Genomic DNA, 21,180 nt, shown 5'->3' on the forward strand with positions numbered 1-21,180 from the left:
CATCTCTGGGTTTGCTGTATTTGATATGAACCACCTACTGTGCACCTCCTGTTTCAAACCTCCCGTTCAGGCCTTAGTTAATTCTCTCTGTGGTGTGTAGCTTTAGAAAATATTCTATTTGATTTTAGTACCTAGTTTTGTACTCGGTTTTCTAAACCACAGCACTGGGTACATTTATTTTCTCTTTATTTTCAGATGTTTAGTAGGCACAGTTTGTCACCCAAGGAGGGGAAAAGGAAGACAGTCAAATTAGTTTTAGCTCCCTTGTTGAACTGAACAAAAGAAAAAAAGAACTAAGCTAAAATATGCAGAAAATCAAAGTAAAAATCCTAGTGTAACCTCAGTGAATCAGCAGGTGTTTAATTGCTTAAAAAGAATTAGAAGGTGACAGACAACAGGTTTACACTAGACTTTCCCAGCATGGCACAGAGTTTTGAAGAACACCTTGATCAGATTTCTTGTACCAGGAAGGCCAGCATTTTAAAAGAGAGTGTTGAAGTCTGAGCAGATGCAACAGGAATAAATGATCCCTACTCTTTTAAAATGTAGTCTGTTGTAGCAGACACATGCTGTTGCATCTCCATTCCATAAAGATTATCACATCACAGCTTGACTAGCCTGAGGTCTGGACCTTGTGCCGCATTTGCTGCTGGAGAGGCAGTTTCCAGATGGGAGAGTGAGGAAGGAGGGTAGGAGAAGAGATCTGTCTGCCCACATGCAACAGGCTTGTGATTTTCTGTTTGTCTTAGAAAAACCATACTGTGCCTGCACTCATCTATAAAAGGTTAGAAACAGAAATCTAGGAATGACACAATTCCAGCCATTCATTTGCTAAACAGATCACATGGAAGGGACTCAATGCACACTTCACATTAGACTGTACTTATATTCTTTCAGATTTTGAGGTAGAAGTCTGCTGCTTTTGACAAAAATCTGCTTGGCGAAGAAGACTTTTCATTCCACCCTCCTTTTTTATTTGCTTATTGCGTTAAAATTATTATTTTTTATATAAAAAGCCAAAAACAAAGCATAAAAGATATTTACATAATACTTTACATAACAAGCTCCTTTTGAGAAATGAGAATATTAAAATTTCAAAAGTACAGTCACAGCAAGTGGTAGGCAAGCAACGAAGATAAATCAAATCCTATTTCTTGCCATGCTGTGAAAAGACGGCTGGCTTTTAATCATCATGATGTGCCATATGTAAATTCCATCAAAGAAGAAGTTTGGTAAATGTTATATTTCATAACCACAGGGAAGGAAGCTATTTATAAACATCAATTAAATTATATAATATAGTCTAAAGCCATTAATAATAAAACTATTAATCTAGGTAGGCATTACTCTCATATGGAATATGTTTTCAAATATATTTTTCAAATGCATACTTAACTAAGCAAATATTACGTTTTTTCTACTCAAGGTCATTCTAACCTGTCTCATAGTTTCTGTGATATAAGTAAAGAGTTCTAGAAGAAATTAATGCACAAACTACTCATAAACCTAGAATCACTTTCTCAAAAAAAATAGAGAATGTTTCAATCAGCACCTTTGCTTTTTATGTGGTCAGAAATCTCTGGGGGATAATAGTGAGGGCTAACAGCATGAGAAATCTATTTGCAAGCCTTCAATGGAGTAAAGAACCAATCACAATAATACTACTATTATACTAGAACTGTACATCATTCGCATTGGGAGAAAGCAAACTAATTTGAAAACATTAAAAATCATTATGGCATAGTATGTAAAGCTTTGGCATAGAATAGTTTATCTGTCCAGTCTTAAATGACTATGGTAAGCCACAACTAGATCTTTAAGCCCTAAATACAGGACTAAAACTTAAAAATACCATTCTTTCACAGAAAAGAAGCTAAATTCAACAGGTTTCAAGTTGACATTCTACAGCAAAGCATGAGGGATGGCTATTGACAGCTGGGAGACACCTTCTTGTAGTAAGGGAACTGACAGGCTACACACAGGATGCCCCAGGGAACACATGAGGATACAATACTTTTTTATGTAATGAAGGCATGAAGGAATTTATTTCTTCTCAATAAACATCAGGCTTTAGAAACAAAATTTCTAAAAGCCAGCAGCAAAGCATACCCTTAAAAAAAAACCAAAACCAAACCAAACCCCAAACCCTTAAACTTTCAAAATATTCTGTACTTCATTTACATTTTGCTTCTATCTATTAAAAAATCAAATCTAGTTCATGGTCTCACTCAAAAATTTACAGAATTCTGTGTTTGTTTTCTGTGACACAAGAACAAACACTTTCAGCTACATATTTAAAACCAAATGTTTTATTCTAATGAATTTTGTGAAGGGAGAAAAAAATAATCTTTATATTTACAGCACACTCAGGAATGTCTGTGGGCATAAACTGAGACTTGTCATATCTACCTTGTGATTAGGAGAAATTTTACGCTTCACCTCTTTGTAATGTTTGTTGTTTTGTTATAACTGATGTGCAGATTGAATGGCAGGTGACATTTCATAAGATTTAAATAAGGTAAGAAATTAATCAAATTAATATATTCCTTTTCAAAAGTATAATGAGTCATTAGCATATACAATGCAAGAGTCTGTAAATACAAAATGAACTTCAAATAACAGAGGACATCTCATGAACTGCATTTCTTACATTTTATAAGAGATGTGTGTGTATGTGTATATACCCCATACAGTGACAGCTTTTAAATCCCTGAAACACCGGCTAATTTATACAGCAGCTTGGATTGCGGAAGCGATAATACTTACCCCCTCTATGGATCACAGCATGTAAGAAACCACACTGCAACATTCTGTAGGGGACCTACAGAACTACTTATGTATCAGCTGCAAAGGCAGCCTCTGATCTGTCCTTCTAGAAAAGGGAAATGCACTTGCAATGCCCAAATTATATTCTAAGGGTAAGCTCCAGGTCCGACTCTTTACAAGGAGTTAGGCAGTTCCTTATTTGCACATGGAATGCCACTAAGGTCAATGAAAACCTGGTGGAGGGAACAGGATCCCTCCACCTTGGCCTGTCTGCATAACTATAGCCTCACTGAAATGTAAGGCAACCATGACACGGAGTTCCATATAGAAAAGAAAGAGACGGCAAATAAACCGATCTACCAGGACTGGTAAGAATAAAGAATAAAACACTGCCCAAGCTGCATGAAAAAATACCACAGGCAAGTAGCACTTACAAATTGAACAGTAGGGGTTTCAAGGCTGCAGGCTAATTCCTGTTTAACGATGTTGCCAGTGTATGCAACAACACAGTGAAACAAAATAAGCTGGTTTGGTTAGTCAATAATTGAAAATCTATTTGCCTTCAATTGATTTACAGTGTAACATGAGTCAGCTACTGTAATTTGTAACTGGTGCACCTGTCTACAGAGGAAAGGACAGTCCTTTATTTATGAACTGAAGAGAGCTAGAACTTACTGAAGATACAACATAAAACTAAAAAATAGGAATTCTAACATATGGTATGAATTCACATAAATACAGCAATTTTGGCCAGCTGGAGCTCAGCTATAGTGCTAACTGCACAGATTTAGCTTTGTACAGGAGATTGAAGAATTATTGGTATTTTAGTTCACACAGGTTCATAACTTATAAAAATTCAAAATTCTATCCTCAGGAAGAAAAAGAAAAGTTGAGTAGAGCTATCAAATACTACAGAAAGGTATAAAAGTAAATAAAAGAAAGGCAAGCTTTAGGCAGAGGAATAGCAGGCAATGGCTAAACCTGCAGGATACCTGCAGGAAACATATACTTTGTTCGTCACTTGTAGATCTGACAAAAAAGTCCGTATTTTCTTCACTTCCTCCAGTAGCAACTGCATGCACCACTCCTAGTGCATACAGGCTATGCTAACACGCCGCTTACAAGTGAGACCCGAGTCTACATAACAATTCACCCCACTAATCCTCTGCTTAAAAAACGAGCAACCCTGACTTCCCTCCTGGTGGCAGAAGAGGATTTTAGCCTGTAGCTCCTATTTCTCAGCATGCCAGGGACGCCACTCATTTAGTAATATGAAGACTCATCAAACTTACAGCAATAATATGTTCTCCTTAAGGATACATATTTGACATCCCGTGTCAAACAAGGCAGAGGATTACTCCATTGTGTAATCTACCTGATCATACTGCACCATTACATGGACATGTAGGCCAGTGCAGGAGCAAATGGCTTTGAATCCCCTACGCCAGACATTTTTTTTATAATTGTTCAGAATTTGGCTAGATACACTAGGGAAGGCACTTGGTTCCATCTTTGCTTCTCAATATAACCATTAGTGCAAAGAGTAACAGATCCTCTCTCAAGAATGGTTATATGAATGGGACCAAAATCAGTCTGCCACATAGATCTGCTTTTTAAGGGTACTGTATGGGCATATGCATAAGCATAAATGCATGTATGTACACATACATATGTGTGAGATTATTCAACAGTTAAAATAGACTTTGAAAATAGTACTAAGTGTACTAGTATTGAGGAATTTGCTTATCCATTTGAGCCAGACTGGGATTTTACAGATGGTTTCTGCTGGGGAGGTGGAGCTAAGGAGAGAATCGGTATTTCTTTGATACGGAAATCATTGCTATTTACAGGAAGCTTACGAAAAACTCTTCAGAACACAATAGGAATTTCAGATTTTTTCATGAGAAAGCATGAAGCTATCAGGAATTCTTTAATCCCCTTACAGTAATGTCACAAGTGTTTCTGTGACTCTTTGCAAGGCTTATTTCCTAGATCTTTTCTACTCCTTTTGTAGAATTTATATACTTCTGTCAACATCTGCCTCTACATTTTCATTCTCACAATCACCCCCAAGCTGCATTTTCTGCAGTGCCTATTATTTCAGCTGTCTCTTCTACAGCGAAGCTCAACTTCACTTCAGGTTTCTTTTCAGTGAGGGATGACTGGCTCTATCTTCAAGGAGGTACGAGAAATCATAGAATCACAGAATGGTTTGGGTTGGAAAGGACCTTAAGATCATCCAGCTCCAGCCCCTCTGCCATGGGCAGGGACGCTTCACCCTAGACCATATCGCCCAAGGCTCTGTCCAACCTGGGCTTGAACACTGCCAGGGATGGAGCATTTACCACTTCCTTGGGCAACCTGTGTCAATGCCTCACAACCCTCACAGTAAAGAATTTCTTCCTTATATGTAACCTGAACTTCCCCTGTTTCAGTTAGAACCCATCACTCCTTGTCCTATCGCTACAGTCCCTGATGAAGAGTCCCTCTCCAGCATCCTTGCAGGCCCCTTCAGATATTGGAAGGCTGCTCTGAGGTCTCCATGCAGCTTCTCTTCTCCAGGCTGAACAGCCCCAACTTTCTTAGCCTTAGGGAGGTGCTCCAGCCCCTGATCATCCTCGTGGCCCTACTATGGACATGCTCCAACAGCTCCATGTCCTTCTTATATCGAGGACACCAAAACTGCACACGGTACTCCAAGCAGGGTCTCACAAGAGCAGAGTAGAGAGGCAGGATCACCTCCTTCAGTCATGCTTCTTTTGATGTAGCCCAGTGTGTTTAATCTCCGCCTGCGTTTCACTAATTCCATCTTTTTCCTACAAGTACTCACAACTTTGCATACTGCTTGCTCTCACAGAGTTGTCCTTGAAGACTTCAAATTCCTCTTTCATTTTTAAGTATCGCTATTCCATACACTTGCTTCTGAAAGCAAAAATATTTCCTATTATGATTTTAATTCATACAAAAGATATGCAGCAACTCAAATGTATCTCTATTAATCCTAAGGAAAAAGACATTAGGTTCAAAGAAGTGAGAGTAAACAATAAGGACAGGGGGAGAAAAAATAGTTACATGTCAGCACAGCAGGGATATAAGCTACAACTCAATTAAACTCTTAATAGAGGTATTTAAATTAAAATACCCCTTTGAGTGAAATTCTGCACTAATGCATATTACCTTAGACTTCCCCTGTCTCCTTTCTCTCATCCTACCAGTGAACCCTGGGAAACGTTTTAACTTCCTGCAGTGTAGTCAGCAATCCATCCTATGACTGATTGACCCATATCAGGACTCAAGCAGACCCTGAGGGTTGGTAGCAGGCAGCAAGGGGTATGATGATGCACTGAATCTGCACTTGATAGGCAGACGAGATAAAAGATTACAGACAGGGTAAGGTGGATAATAAGCTCAGCTTCTGTCACCCTTCTTGTGAAGATTCTCAAACCAAAACAATGTTAAGAGTTCTTTTCCATTCATTAAATGGGAGCCAAGGGGATATATAACCTGTCAAGATCTGGACAGCTCAACCTCCAACAATTTCTTCAACAGAAAAGCCCCACTGAGAAAATGAAGTAAACATCCTTACTAAGCAAACTCATGTTTGCTTCTTCCTATTCTTCCCCACAGTAACAGGCAGGCACACAGAGGGTGGTCATAAGTTCCACCTATCCCAGATACTTCAAGAAGTTGTTTAGACCAACAATGAAAAACAAAGAGTCCTCAAGATTGAACAACATTTGTTTCCATTAGAGGACTCTCCACTACAGGAGTCACTTTGTTTTACTGAACAGACATGCTGAATCTACTATTACAAAGTCACATTATTTTTCCAGAGAACAAAGTTGCTGCTTAAACTACATGCACCTCTGTTTCTTTGACTGCTCATTGGCTTTTAGCATTAACACCTGGTGCCAGCCTTAACACAGAAATAAATGACTTTATGGACAACAGCAGAATGTTACGAAAAAACAAAGTATTCAGTTGTGGGAAAAAGGAGTTCTTGAATTTACATGCACATTTCAGAGCAGGACAGAGTATCTGTCTTCTTATACAGTGCCATTTTTTCAGTATTTGTCAAAGGAGCAGACACCGACCAATAAAACATGGACGACCCAATATCTGTGCAATTCTGTATGTGCACACAGGCACTTCATACTCAAAGAAAGAAACCGGCAGTAAAAGCAGTGAAGTATAAAACTTCTTTTCTTTGTAAACCACAAAAGTTCTACTGCCAAAACTAGGACTAAGTGCTCTGCATGTAATTGATTTCTTCAGTATTTCCAGAAAGGCAAGGGTGTTTCTTAGGTCACAGAAGGAAAGCAACATCAACAAGAAGTCAGTCAGGAAACCAGAATGACAAGACGGCTGACTTCTGGTAAAGCCAAGCAAAGGTACTTACAAAAAAGCCCCACATTATCAGCCAACTCCTGAAATCTTCACTAGTTTGAATAATGACAAAAATGAGTCCAGCGAAAACTCTGATTGAAGCAAAGCTTGTTTCTATAAATAGATACTTCCATAATTGTATCTGGGATACATCATATTTTCTATTATTTTCAAGAGAAACTGAACTTCACTCCATTTTTAATCAGCCTTTATCTTCGGGCACTTGTCCACCTGGTACTCAATGGCAAGTCCCAATAAGTTAGGCTCTTTAAGTTAATTTCTTCAAAATCACATATCTGCAAACAAGAATTATCTAGAACCTTTACAGTTTCTTAGAATTTTTTTCATTTTAATACATGCTTTTGTTGCAGTTGTCCACTATTTTAATAAATCACAAATTATAGGTATAATTTCAACTGAGAAACACTACAAGATGCAGATAGCTTTCCAGTGAACACTGCAGTTTTATAGATTCATGGCATGCAACCATTTCTCTGTTTACTATACACAGTGTGTATAATAAATAAAACACAGTAAATGAGCATCAGAAGAATCCTGTGGATACTTCTTTTTCAGGGCAATAAATTAGGGAGCTGTGTTTTTGTTTACTGATCAGTGACCTGAAGTTCCTAATACCCAACTAAATTTTAGAGTGAAAAGTTTAAAACATCAGCAATACTGAGTGTGTAGCAAGACAAGAGACGCATCCATTCTTTATGCAGAATACTGGAAAACAAGTTGCTTCATTAGCATGGTTTGGCCACACCTGATGCTGCCACTCAGTCGCTAGTTTCACTTAAGTTGTGCCAATTAACACTAACTGGGATTTAGGCCTCCTGCACTGTTTACAATACAGACTTCAGGCAGAAGCAACAGCATTCAAAAACATCAACCAGGATTTTTTCTAGAGTGTCCAAATAGTGTTTACAATTCTATTTTGAATTAAAAGGCCTTGCAAAGGTAAAAAAAAAGGTCATTTAATTAAATGTACTACTTCAGCTATGATTTTTTTCCTCTCAAAAACTTTTAAATGAAAAGGATTATTAACATTTTAAGCAGCACCCTAAGGGACAAAAGCAAGTTGTGTAATTTAAGTATGTATGACACACACAATACAGATACACAAATGTGTGTATGATAGCAAATTATCATATTGTCATGTGTATATAGCTCTTCAAAAAGAACATTATTCTTTCAATGGACTTGCACACTGATGCCTCCTACTGTTCCCCAAAGTCTCACTCCCTAAGACAGCTGCAGATTTGGCAAATCCTCCAGGTTTTGGCAGGGGTTCATTTTCTAAACCAAGGAAACTAAGGGGAAAGAGAAAAGAAGAAATGGGAATTTGGGGGTCTCTGAGGGAAAGCAGAGAGTAGTTTATGCCATGGGGAACTGAACACTCTTGAGAGATTGAGGTCTCAGAGACACTAGTTTATACACCAGGAGAGCAGCTCTGCAGCAGCACTTGCCCTTGTGCCGAAGGTGACTGTGGATCTGGCACCATCCTTATTTTCAAGTGGGAAATTATGTGATTGTTGAGGACAGAAGGGCAAGGAATGGGTAATGACTGACCAGTAGGCTGGGGGGGGGGGGGGGGAGATTCCCAAGTAGACTTCCCTGCATTTTTATGTATAAATAGACCACCACTGAAGCAAATACAGAGGACAAACGCTGCCACAGAAAGAGTCTGTATTAGTAATGCTAATGGTTAACAGAACATGCTGCTTTGCAGCATTCTGCATTTCAAATAAAATCACATATTATAGTGAAACGTCCTTGTAAATTCAGCATGCACAAAAAGACAATCTGTATTTCTTTACCTTCTCCAACTGTAGTTATTTTTCATTGCTGATTCTTCCTACAGTTAAGTCTGAAAGTCATGGCACTTTGCCAAAGTGCATATTACATCTAAATCCATTTAGATGCATATTCTATCTAAATTGAGCACCTGAGGTATTTTGGTGTACTTTCTTTACACAGATTACTGCTATTTGGATTCTGTATGTGACTGTGCAAACATGCTTGGAGGTAACAGAATGAAAAGATGTGGGGCAAAACAAAGACATTACGCACGGAGAAAAACGTGGATCTAATATCACTCAGGAGAAAACAAATAATTTGGTTCCTGGCATAGGCTTTTTTACTTATCTATAATACCAATTTTCAAAAAAAAAAAAAGGGTTAAAAATAACCAAATATCCAGATAAGGCCAGATAATGATAAAGAGAGGATCTCTGATCACAGGTATCTACTAACCCTCTTCCAATTTCTTATGAATATCACAGAATGTCCAATTGTGTTTACTGTGAACAGCTTTCAGCCCCTGACAGTTTGCATTACTATCAAAACCTCTACTTCACTTCTACCTGTTCTTACTAAATTGAATCACAGAAAAATTAAAATGACAGAAGAAGATGGATTTAAGGATGTGATAGGCAAACATCTGCCTGACTCATGCAAGAACAGTGAGGACCACGGAAGTAAAAAGGAAGATAAAATTTTATGAGCTGCCTCTAAAACAGGAGATATTAATTAAGGTTGTAGAGTTATATAAAAAGATAAAACATAGGTAATATATCTACAGACATATTAGCCAATGACTGTTATGTGGGGTTTTACTATGTGGCCATAAAAACTAAATGTGGACAAACCTGGAAGAGATAGTATAGCCTCTCTGAAAATCCTACTACTGTTGCATTAGAGCCCACATGAAGAATGTAAATTACAGTAGGAGAAACCTGGATATTTTTTGGAGAGTTTTCCTCCACAATCTTGATGTTGCCACTGTGATGGAGTGCAAGGTAATTAGACTGATTAACTGAAAATCACTGAGGAACTTTCATTCACTATTTTGTCAGTGCTGCCTGCTGTACAGTGCCAGGACTATCCTGCTTTGCAAATTCCAACAAAGAATACTTAATAAACAAAGGTTAATTGAATTATTTTGCCTTTTTTGCACCATGATGTTGTGAACACTATATTCCCAATGCCTGCTCTTCCTTTTAAGGAATAGTTGTCACTTTCCAAGTTCCAACTCTCTGGTACTTCATGTTACACCAGGACTGGAGTCTTTTTAGAAGAATTCTTTCCAAAGAGAAATGACTAGCATTCTGTAGAAGAGTTTTCAGCAGTGAGTAACCTGCGACTTTTAGAATACAACGTATGAGAAAGGAAAAAAGGGGGGGGGGGGGGGGAATCCCTTTTATTACTACAAGTAGTAATATGGCAATCAACTCATCGGATTTTCTTCTCAGTACTACTTCTCAGTACTACTCACAGTATTGGCAGGTTTTCCTGGAGCTTGATATATCTCTGGTCAATAACTGAAATATTTGGCCAATTATTCAAGAAAATAGCAAAAAATACTCTGGAATAAAATTTCTGGGTATGCAGACTTACAGACTGAAATATAAAATTAAAAAGTTATGGGTTGGGACTCTTACAGCATTCAATTCGGTTACATGTTTGCAAGGGTCTCTTAAGAGAGTTTAATTCACTTATTTGCTTGCAACTCATTTTATTCTCCAACTAATCTTCCACATGAACAGCAGTAATTGTCAAGAAAAATGTCCTTAGACAATACTACTATAATATTTTCTATATTCATCCACAAATTATTTTTATTGATCTAGAACAAAAAATCCCAAATAATGACAGGAACTTCACTGAACCTGACATTATCTAAATGACTGTATCAACACCTACTGCTACCAAGAGCAAGCTATTAAGGACTTACAAAAAAAAAAAAAACCAAAACCCAACAAACAAATTCCGTTGAGGGAACTGATCTTAACTGTGTATTTATATTCAGATGTGAATTTAGGCCTCATTCATTATGAAGAGACATAAACTCATAGTTAAAAATCAAATTTATTCATGAAGTCCTCCTGCACTGCAAGTATCATAAGAAGGCAGACTAAACATTTGCTGGCAAGAAGAAGAAGAAGCCTAAGTCAATGACGGGTCAGCATTAATTCAACACAGAACAACTACAAACCCAAAACCAACAAAATATTTGTTTAATTAGTCTTATTTTAACCTTCAGACTCACAGTGACTTACATGGAGGGAGTCAACACGATTGACGTTAAGGGAACACATACACAGTTAAATGAATGTGTGGTGTTAATATGATTACGCTTTCTCAAATGATCTCTAACCAGCAACAAAATGTGCAGGTACAGACTTTAACACGGGCTAGCAACCACCATCACATGTAGCCACACTACATTTGGCTTCAACAGTTTCATCTGAGATCGGGGCCTTCATTACTACTGTCACCTATGAAGGACAGTATTAAAAACCACCTGCTGTTCAACGTAGCAAGAGTGCTAGCACACACTATAGTACTGCTCTCTTCTACACTGAACTTTGTCAAACCAAGTATGAAAAAAAAAATAGAGAAAAAAGAAAAAAAAAGAAAAATGTATCCTTCACGACTGGGTGACAGCAATGGAATTTCTGAATAGTCAAATCAAGGGGAACAAACAGAGCACTGATGAAAAGTTGAAAGACTCAGATGATGAAAAGTTAGTTGACTGTTCCCCAGAACTTGCCTTTTGGTTTGAAGCCCTATGATCTGGAAAGCAACATATTTGCATTTGCTTTCTAATGCATTAATAGCAGCTTAATTCTGAAGGTTTCTTGTTAAATAATTTAGTTTAAAAATAACTGGTGTTTGATTGATATGGAAACAGTTTTGATTTGGCTTTCTAGATTTATTTCTACTAAACCTGTATGATTTGCAAAGTAATATTTTTCTTTAATTATTATCAAAACAATAGAGTAATTTTGCTGGCTTTTCTATGGAATAATTTGATTACTATAGAAACGAGCTTTGCTTCAGCTTGCTATTGATTTGTGTGTACGTGCATTAAGATTTTACGGTCTGTCATTATAAGCTAAAATATGAGACGCTAATGTGTGCTGTGTCAAGGACAATGCAACATGGCATTGCCTTTGGAGGAATTCTGAAGGAGGATTTTGAGTTATTTTGCCAGCAATCTGAGGAGCAGGTAAATTTCAGATTGCTGCATGCAAACATACAAAGCCACAGCATAAGCAACTCTACAATATATGAATTCTATGAAAAATGTTTTTTCACTTTCACATCCTAATAATATTATTTACATCCAAATAGCAGAAGACCCTATACTGCTTAAGGGAAGAATTAATTATTTATTAAAGCCATAGAATAAGTATTAAATTTTCTTTTGAAGGATATGATTATTGTATTCTTATTGTATATATCATCAGCAATTTAGAACTTTGATCTTTCCTTTTTAACTCTTCAACTACTGTAAGAAAGTCTTTTATTTGGAGATACAGTTAAGAAATATGTACACAAATTACCCATACAAGAATGTTAAATTTTGAAAAATAACTCCGCAAAAGAAAGTTTGCAAAAAATACATTTTCCACATAATCTTTTATTTGATTCCACATGCATATTTAATACAACTGCATGCTTTAACAACTTCATTTTATATCAGCGTTTCTGCACAACTCCCTCCTCGTTCACAGCGTTAAGCAGTTTATGGGAGGAAAAAATCAGTATGCTTTTAACCTGATAAATCTACTTATAGTCCTAAATTTCATTTAATCCCTGCACTGGAAAGAAAGCTCACAGACTAAAGGCATTTTATTTTACTGGTGAAGTCAAGTCTTCTGTTCAATTACTTTTTCTTAGACCAGGGATGCAGAGGTAAAAGGAGGGATTATCCATTATCCCTACCCATTTTTATCACAAAGAGACCATACCTCCATTCACAATAGCTACAGAGACAAAAATCCAATTTGCCCTAATGTAACCTCACGTATAAATAGGCTGCTTATAAAATTGTAGCTGTATGTGAAAATGATATGAAAACAAGAATCTCTGCAGTTCATGTAATAATTTACAGCACACACCGTTGTCACAACTCAAAACTGACTGAAAATTGCCTTGGAAATTATGGCTAATGGATTATAACAGCCTTTGTCACAAATTATCCAGATTGGGTTTGGTTAAGCATTATGTAGCTTTATATAACGCTATACTGCATTAATATGTTTATGATTAGCTACTTCATCAAACTGCTCAGAAACCTCTATTAATCTTAATGGACCCAAAGAAATACATCTCTCAAGAACTTTGGTAACATCTCTTTCAATATACCTGTTCTGGTTTTAGCTAGGATAGAGTTATTTTCTTCACAGTAGCTGGTAATGGGCTGTGTTCTGGATTTTTTCTGGAAACGGCGTTGATAATGCAGAGCTCTGCTTCGTTATTGCTGAGCACACAACACCATGGCCTTTTCTGCTTCTCATACCACCCCACAGTGAGTGGCTGAGGGTGCACAAGAGGTTGGGAGGGGACACAGTCGGGACAGCTGACCCCAACTGACCCAAGGGATATTCCAGACCATATGGCATCACGCTCAGCATAGAAAGCTCTGGGAAAGCTCTGGCGGGGGGGGACGGGGGGCTGCTGATCAGGGACTGGCTAGGTACGGGGCTGTTTGTGGTAAGCAATTGTTTTTATTTGCATCACTTGTCTTCAGTTTTATTTATCTCTTTGTCATTTTCCTTCTTTTCATTATGATTTATTATTACTTTTATTATATTTCATTTATCAAACTGTTTTAATCTCAACCCCGGAGTTTTCTCACTTTTACCCTTCTGATTCTTTCCCCACTTCCCACTATGGGGGAAGTGAGTGAGCGGCTGTGTGGGATTAAGCCACAACAATAGGTATGGTAGACCAATATTTAGGCCAAGAAGCTCGACCTTATTACTTAAAATGCATAGGCACTTGACAGAACAGCAGAGTTAATGTGTGTCAAAGAAGTCCCCACATGAAGCCTGGACTGAGTTCTCCCAGAATCAAAGAAATACTAGAATTTTCAATTCTCCACAGAACACTAAGAAAGATGAAATTTTCAAAACAGGTATTGCAAACATATTGACTTGGGACTTCAGGGTGAAGATAGAGACAAGGAAAAGGAACTGTGACATTGCCTTATATGACTTCCTGCGGTCTCTTTGGGTAAAACATAAACATGCAGAGTTATCAATGCCAAAGATTCTTTCAGTTATTACAAAATTTAAACAGAAAAGTAACTTCAGCTTGCACACCAGTTAAACAGCCAGCAATATGCAAGCAAACATCTACAGCTACCCAAGTTTTTGCATGTGTGCATATGAAGAACCTTAACAGCCTTCAGCAGATGCTGTAGCTTTGTAACAGAAACTGGGATTTGCATACAAGTAATAGTATATCACTCTTTGAAGGAAGGATATGGTACTTACAAGTGAACTTATTAATACCAGGAAACATGGAATGCCTGCTGTGTAAACATATGTAAGAGCACTGCTCTGTATTGTACAATACTCTGGTTTTAATATTCCTGCTAGAAAAAGAACATTTTCTTACCAAAACCTTTCCTTGACTACAGAAATACTTGATGTTATCACCATTTTATTTGTCTTAAATACTGTCATGCATTTATATAAAGTAGGAAACACTGAATGTCTTAAAATTATGTTTGTCTAGACCGTTTGCCAGGATGCTATACATATAAAGTCAATTAAGTTACACATTTCATTGCTGGACATTTTCTCATTACAACTCTTCATGCGGTGTGACAGGTAAAAACACAGTGACAAACTCTGGGAACAGTCTTCTAGTTCTGATAAGATATATGTTCATGTACTTTCATTAATTCACCAGGAACCAAAAAGGATGACTACTGGGGACAGGGAAAGATGGAAGGGAAGAATTCTGTATGCCAATTTGTAGAATAAATCAGAAACTATTCCAACTGTCATCCTTATTAAAGATGTTCTGCACAATTTGCAGCTACCAATCTGACCAGAGATACACAACTCAAGGTTTCAGAACCTGTACTGCAACTTTACTACCATTCATCTGCTACAGATAACATGCTCCAAGATTAAAACAAATAGCACATTACATTTAAAGTAAGAGCATCTGCTGGAAGTACACTGCGGAACAGATGTTGCTATATCAAACAATCATCAATCTTATGCTGATCTAATGGCACTGACAAGGCATTCAAACTGCAGCTGGACAAGGAAAGACACACCCATCCCAATGGCATTCATGAAAGAACTCTGTGTGTTTTCTGCTTTAGCTCCATAATCTTGAAGTCTCTGGACATCTCACCAAACCCTATCTTTAAAAAGCCATTTAGATTCATCACAGCATTCTGTGTAGCAGGAAAGGATTTATGCTGTTTACTTGCCTTTGTGTAGCTGTAGGATTTTATGTATCACCGTATCCAACAGTCCAGATACTGGCAACAAAAATCTCAGTTGCTGAGAAGTCAGTACAACATTATCAAGGATACACCAGTACTACCATTCTTTTTAAAGTTGTATTTTGAAGATAGGATGCAAGCAATAACAGAAAGACTTCTATAAATATTCTGATTCTTTTCAAGATGCTACACACTACTCTTGATGGAATACTACCACATCAAGGACTGCAAAACTACAGGTTATTTGTGAAAGAAAAAAAAAAGTATCAATCTTAATTACATTTTCCAGGAAAATCTTAGAAAGCTATAGGTGAAAGACATTCTAGTACTGAGTCTTGGCTGAAACTACTGCTGACTGCTTAGCCATAAGGAATCCATTGTATTTTACTTCAATAACCAGGTTGATAAATGAGGTCGTTTTGTATTCAAAATAAGTGTTTCCTACAGGAGCCATATCCATAAATTTTTGCTAACACCAAAGATTTGTTAAAGGTGTCCATATTTAGTATTAGCTTAACATCAAAGGAAAAAAACCAAGCTAGGTGAGACCTGTTCTAGCACAGAAAGCACTAAGGAACTCAAGAAACTGTTGTCTTAGTCTTACTTTGCAAACATCTAGACATACAAAATACATCCAGTATGGTAACAATGGGAATTAAAGTTTTCACAGGAGAAAAGTAGAACATAACTTAATGAGACTGTAGCACAGAACACAACTCTATTAGATTTTCAAGGTTTGCTAAAGATTTGCTAAAGATAGCTACTTTTCCTTTGGAAATCAAAACCATTGTTGATTTGACATGTTTCATACGAAACAGAATCTGATGTCCACATACATGCACACACACACACAATTATAGTCCCATCACAGGCTTCAGATACCTGAAATCTATTACCTTGATGTAGTCTGATTATCATGAGAAACCGATATTCTCTTACCTAGAACACAAAAAAAGAAATTGTGATTAATGAAATTAATTCATAGCATTGTTCAAATCATGCATTTTGTAATTAAAGAAGAAAGAACTACATACAACCAACAAGTTATGTAGACTATTGAGTTGTAAAATGGTCTTTAGTATTAATACTGTCCAAGAGATTCGACAGCATCTTCCACCACAGCCCTGTTATTTCCTCTCCTTGGATGACTATAAATTGAATCTTTTCTAAAGCCAAATCTTGCAACAAAAATCCAAGATTCATGTTTGTATCTATCTCGGTATGATTCAAGTTCTGTTCTTTCAAACTTTGTCCATTGTGCATGTAACACCCCTTGTACAAATGGACATGCTTATACATTTTTTCTTGGAAAGTATAAACTCAAAGACAGCTTTTATACTCTTCACTCTACAATGACTTTTTTTTTTTTTGGTCTAACAATACTACACAAATGCTTTGGTGTCTTCTACTTTCTTTTCCAATACCCAGCCAACAATGACAAATGTATCATGAGATTTTGTCAGCTTTATAAAGTGTCTTGAAGCTCAAAGAATGTCTGAAGCAGTGGCTCCTGTTTATAAAGTGTATAAGCTAGGAAATATGTATGTTTGTAAATAATCTATCCTTTAAATGGCACACACGTTCTTTTAAGCAAAGTAACTTTAATGATGCCAGCAACAGAGCAGTTACAAGTTCTTCTAGCTGCATGAACTACAGAATATATGGATTCCTGGGACAAAAAAACTTTGTTCCTACAAGCTGTTCAAAACTTATGTGGATTACTGGGGCCTCAACCAAGACTATAAAAATATTCACTTTCCACCAGAGTCCACCTTATTAGAAAAATAAAACAAAGTATCCCTTGATTTAGGGCTGTGCACATACATCACTGGGACTCACTGTGATAGATTCTACATTTTAGGGGGAGAAGGACTGGAAAACATTAACAGATTAAAAAGTACCATCGTATTTATGATTTTGCAACAACCTGCATGAAATCCTAGCCAAATTTTGAATTTAGTTTAACTTCTCACAAGCCACAGAGCAAGAACTAATACATAAGCAGCCAGCTAGGTCTTCAGGGTGCAAATGCTTACAGATAACTTGAAATCCACCACCACAATCTCTCTTCCTCCAGGTCTATTGTGGTCTGTTAGGAAACCTACTCCAACATTTTTCTTTTCATTCACATTGTCACTACCCTGCCATTTAAACTAACTTCACTGATGCTATGAAATCCTGTGCACCTATGACAGCCTTGCTGCTGGTAATCTGCAGTTCTGTTCACCTCTCTCCTTCCCCATTTTGTAGCATCTCTGACTACTTAAAGGTATGCAGTATGTTTTAACAAGCTACCATTTATCACAGGAGCTACCTAACGTTGACCAGCTGCTTAGTTTGAAGGCTTTTCATACTTTCCTGTCCAACAACATGACAGAAGTGCCGTTAACTACTCTGAGAAATTATTACTACCTCTTATCCAAACATGCACTGCCATGGTTTAAGACCACATTGACAGTGTGGAGATTAAATAGACTTGGATACAAACACACTTTAATCACAGATATATGTGCAGTTTTATAAATTATGTGATCTCCATGTCCCAAAGCAGAGACAGCACATTTCTGTGAGGAAAGACAAGCACCCCTCACCTCTGTGAAACATGTATTTTAAGAACTGTTTGGACCCATATCCTTTATAAACTTTACTTTCAACATCATCACAATCTTAATGTACATTTACTAAAGTCTGCCTTTGCCCTTGGGGCCAGAAAACAGTGATTAACAATGTGCAATGTATACATATGCTCAGATTACAGGGGTTAACATCGTCACAGGCTGAACTTTTGGCTATTACGAAGTCCAGCCTTTGCTCTTGCAGGCCAGATGAGGTATCCTTGCTGACATGACTCTTCATCAGGGACTGCAGCAATAGGACAAGGGGTAACGGGTTCAAACTTAAACAGGGGAAGTTCAGGTTACATATAAGGAAGAAGTTCTTCCCTGTGAGGGTGGTGAGGCACTGGAACAGGTTGCCCGAAGAAGTGGTGAATGCTCTATCCCTGGCAGTGTTCAAGGCCAGGTTGGACAGAGCCTTGGGCGACATGGTCTAGGGTGAAGCGACCCTTCCCATGGCAGGGGGTTTTGAACTAGATGATCTTAAGGTCCTTCCCAACCCAAACCATTCTATGATAGGCACATGTTGGCAATCTGCTCACCTGACAAACTAACATTGCATTGGATGAGCTGTCCAGATGGGTTTACCGCATTTCCCTCCGTGTTCTTCTACGTTATCATAGCTTTCCCCACACAGCATCCGCCACACTCCAGTACGATTTAGTTTCCAGTGCAGCGAGAGCATTTCCAGCACCATCCCTCTGACTCTGCCATTCCCTCCCACCACATGAACCTCCTAACTGCTCCTTTCCCCTGTTTGCCATTTGCACACCCTCTTAAATCACACTCTCCTGGCATGGTGTGTCCCTCTGGGAAGGACACTTCAGCACGCCTTACCACCCTGCCCCACTCCCCCACCTGGATCCCCCGAGGGGGATCTATCTGCCCTCCTCCTCCTGCTCTTCTTTAGTACCTGGGGGAAGCAGGGCTACTCACCCCTGCAGAGGGACCAAGTCCCCACCATCCTGGGAGGAGGAAGATCAGAGGCCCCCAGAGCCTCAACACCCATTTGGGAGCAATTTCCTTGTTTCCCAGGCCATACTACTCTTCCTTAGTTTCTGCTCTTTTTCCACCATAACGTTTTGCTAAGTCTTATCCACACACACACCTTTCAGGGTTTGGAGCCCATGCTGATGTTTGGGGCCACACCAGCCCTGCTCTCACTGACTGTGAACCATCAAAAGCCTGGGGCAATGGCTGCTGCACATGCCTCCCTACCACAGCCCTGCCACCCACTGTGGGCTGCTGTATTAATAAGCCATTTTTCCAAGTAAATGCAAAGCAATTAGAGATTTCATTAAAAAAAAAAAACACAAATGCAACAAAAAGAGGGGAGGGTCCACTGCTCTCCCCATTGTTGGACCTGAACACCGCTGCTGGATTTCAAAATTAAGGATTCAGGCAGTAATGATGGTTTCAGACCAGTGGGGAGGCTGGGAGAGAGCACCCAGGGCGTCAACCACTCCTGCACTTCTGTGGTCCTGGCCCAGAACTGCCAATGTACCCAGCAAGCACAGGCTGGGGACGATTTCTTCCGGTGCCAGCAACCATGCATCTGCTTATTTCTTTCTCCCCACAAATGCTGTAGTTTCTTCATGCTCTATTTATGTGGCCATGCAGTGGCCCGAAACTGCTCTGTGACACTTCCTACTCTAAACTTCAATCACTTAAAAACTATTTTACGTTTTCTTTTTAAACTGTCATTTAGACAGATCTGGGTTAGTTCCTGGTGGCAGGGTTGTTTGAAACAGCACAACAGAGAGTGTGATAACTCTCAGTGGGGAAAGGAAACTAGCTTTGCTGGCAGAGGAACCCAACCTTTCTGTTAACCTAATTGTGTTTATCCATTAGGTGATCCAACTGATTTTCTCAGTGAGCAGCTGTGGGACAGGAAAGCTAACTTTTCTTCTCTCCTGTTACTGAAACCTCTGGAACAGAGCTTTATTTAAAACCACTTCTTTTCCTGCTCCCAATGTCGAGTTTGTAATTTTTTAGCAACCACTAAAGGAGTAAATATTAGCTCCCAGGATACATAGGAACTAGCCTAGGAACATTTCTTTTCTAAAGCTATCTTCGCAGATGTTCCTTGGTAATTGTGACTAGGAGGTCAGGGATGAGTGACTGGGGGAGTGGAGAGAGATGGAACATGACACGACTTTCCCAATGGTGAATAGTTTCTAGTGTTTGTTTCTGTGATTTTACTCTAGAGGAAAGCTGTTTGGATTCACCCACATAACTTCAAATAATGGTTTTATTACACTCGAATTATAGAACATTCTAGAAAGAATATCAACTATTAGGGCTTTTTTAAGCAACAAAGTATTTAGATTTTAAAATGTCAATGTGCTTTATTTAGAGGTTGCTAAATACCTCTGAAGACAGATGTAAAAGTGCTATAATCTGAAAATATTTCAAGATTAAAAATCTAAAATGTTTCTTCTTTTTTCGTGACTGAAGTTCAGCAAAATGACAATAACTGTGCAAAATGGTCACTGTTGGAATACACAGATGTAATCTTCATCATTCCTGGGCACTCTGAACTACTACAAAGTCTTTAAATTCATTATATCCCTAATACTCCTCATGATCAAGAGGCAAAGGTTTCTTTGTTCTTTCCAAATGAACTTCCTAAACATCCCAAATTTGTAAAAATCCCGCATTGTAGATCTTTTCAAACCGCTTGACTTTATTACTGGTTAAACTACAAGATGCAAAGAAAATGGCTATTCGTATGCTATACAGCCCTTCTAGAATATAATTAACAGAAATGCCTGTGCTCCACCAAGCTTTTCAGCACACCAGCACCTTTCCAACAGAATAAAAAAGAAAGGCTTTGACACAGACAAGTCCTGCAACTACAACTGTTGTCACAGCCCTACACATCTGCCCTATTCAAACAGTGGTCATACCATTCATCTAAGCCATAAAATGCAGGAGCTCCAGAGAAGTACTCATTCTGTTTTCTGCTGCATCCTTCTACCCTTCCTTTTCTACTCTTCCTATCAAACTGCAGAATAAAAATGCATTTGTCTTAGGATTTATGTGCATTATTCTGCTTTTATTAATAACTATCACAACTGCATCTATCAGCACTGTCTCTTTCACAGTGTGAGAGAAATTTTAAAATGGTGTCTGCAAAAGAGAAACAGATTC

General features: G+C 38.2%; 1 protein-coding gene across 6 annotated transcripts in view; it reads right to left on the reverse strand.

The window, feature by feature from the left end:
• Window positions 1-21,180, reverse strand: part of CADM2 (cell adhesion molecule 2) — a 637,102-nt gene that overhangs the window by 328,252 nt on the left and 287,670 nt on the right. The window lies entirely within an intron of this gene.

This window comes from Strigops habroptila, chromosome 2 (genome assembly GCF_004027225.2).
Source record: "Strigops habroptila isolate Jane chromosome 2, bStrHab1.2.pri, whole genome shotgun sequence".
NCBI lineage: Eukaryota > Metazoa > Chordata > Aves > Psittaciformes > Psittacidae > Strigops > Strigops habroptila.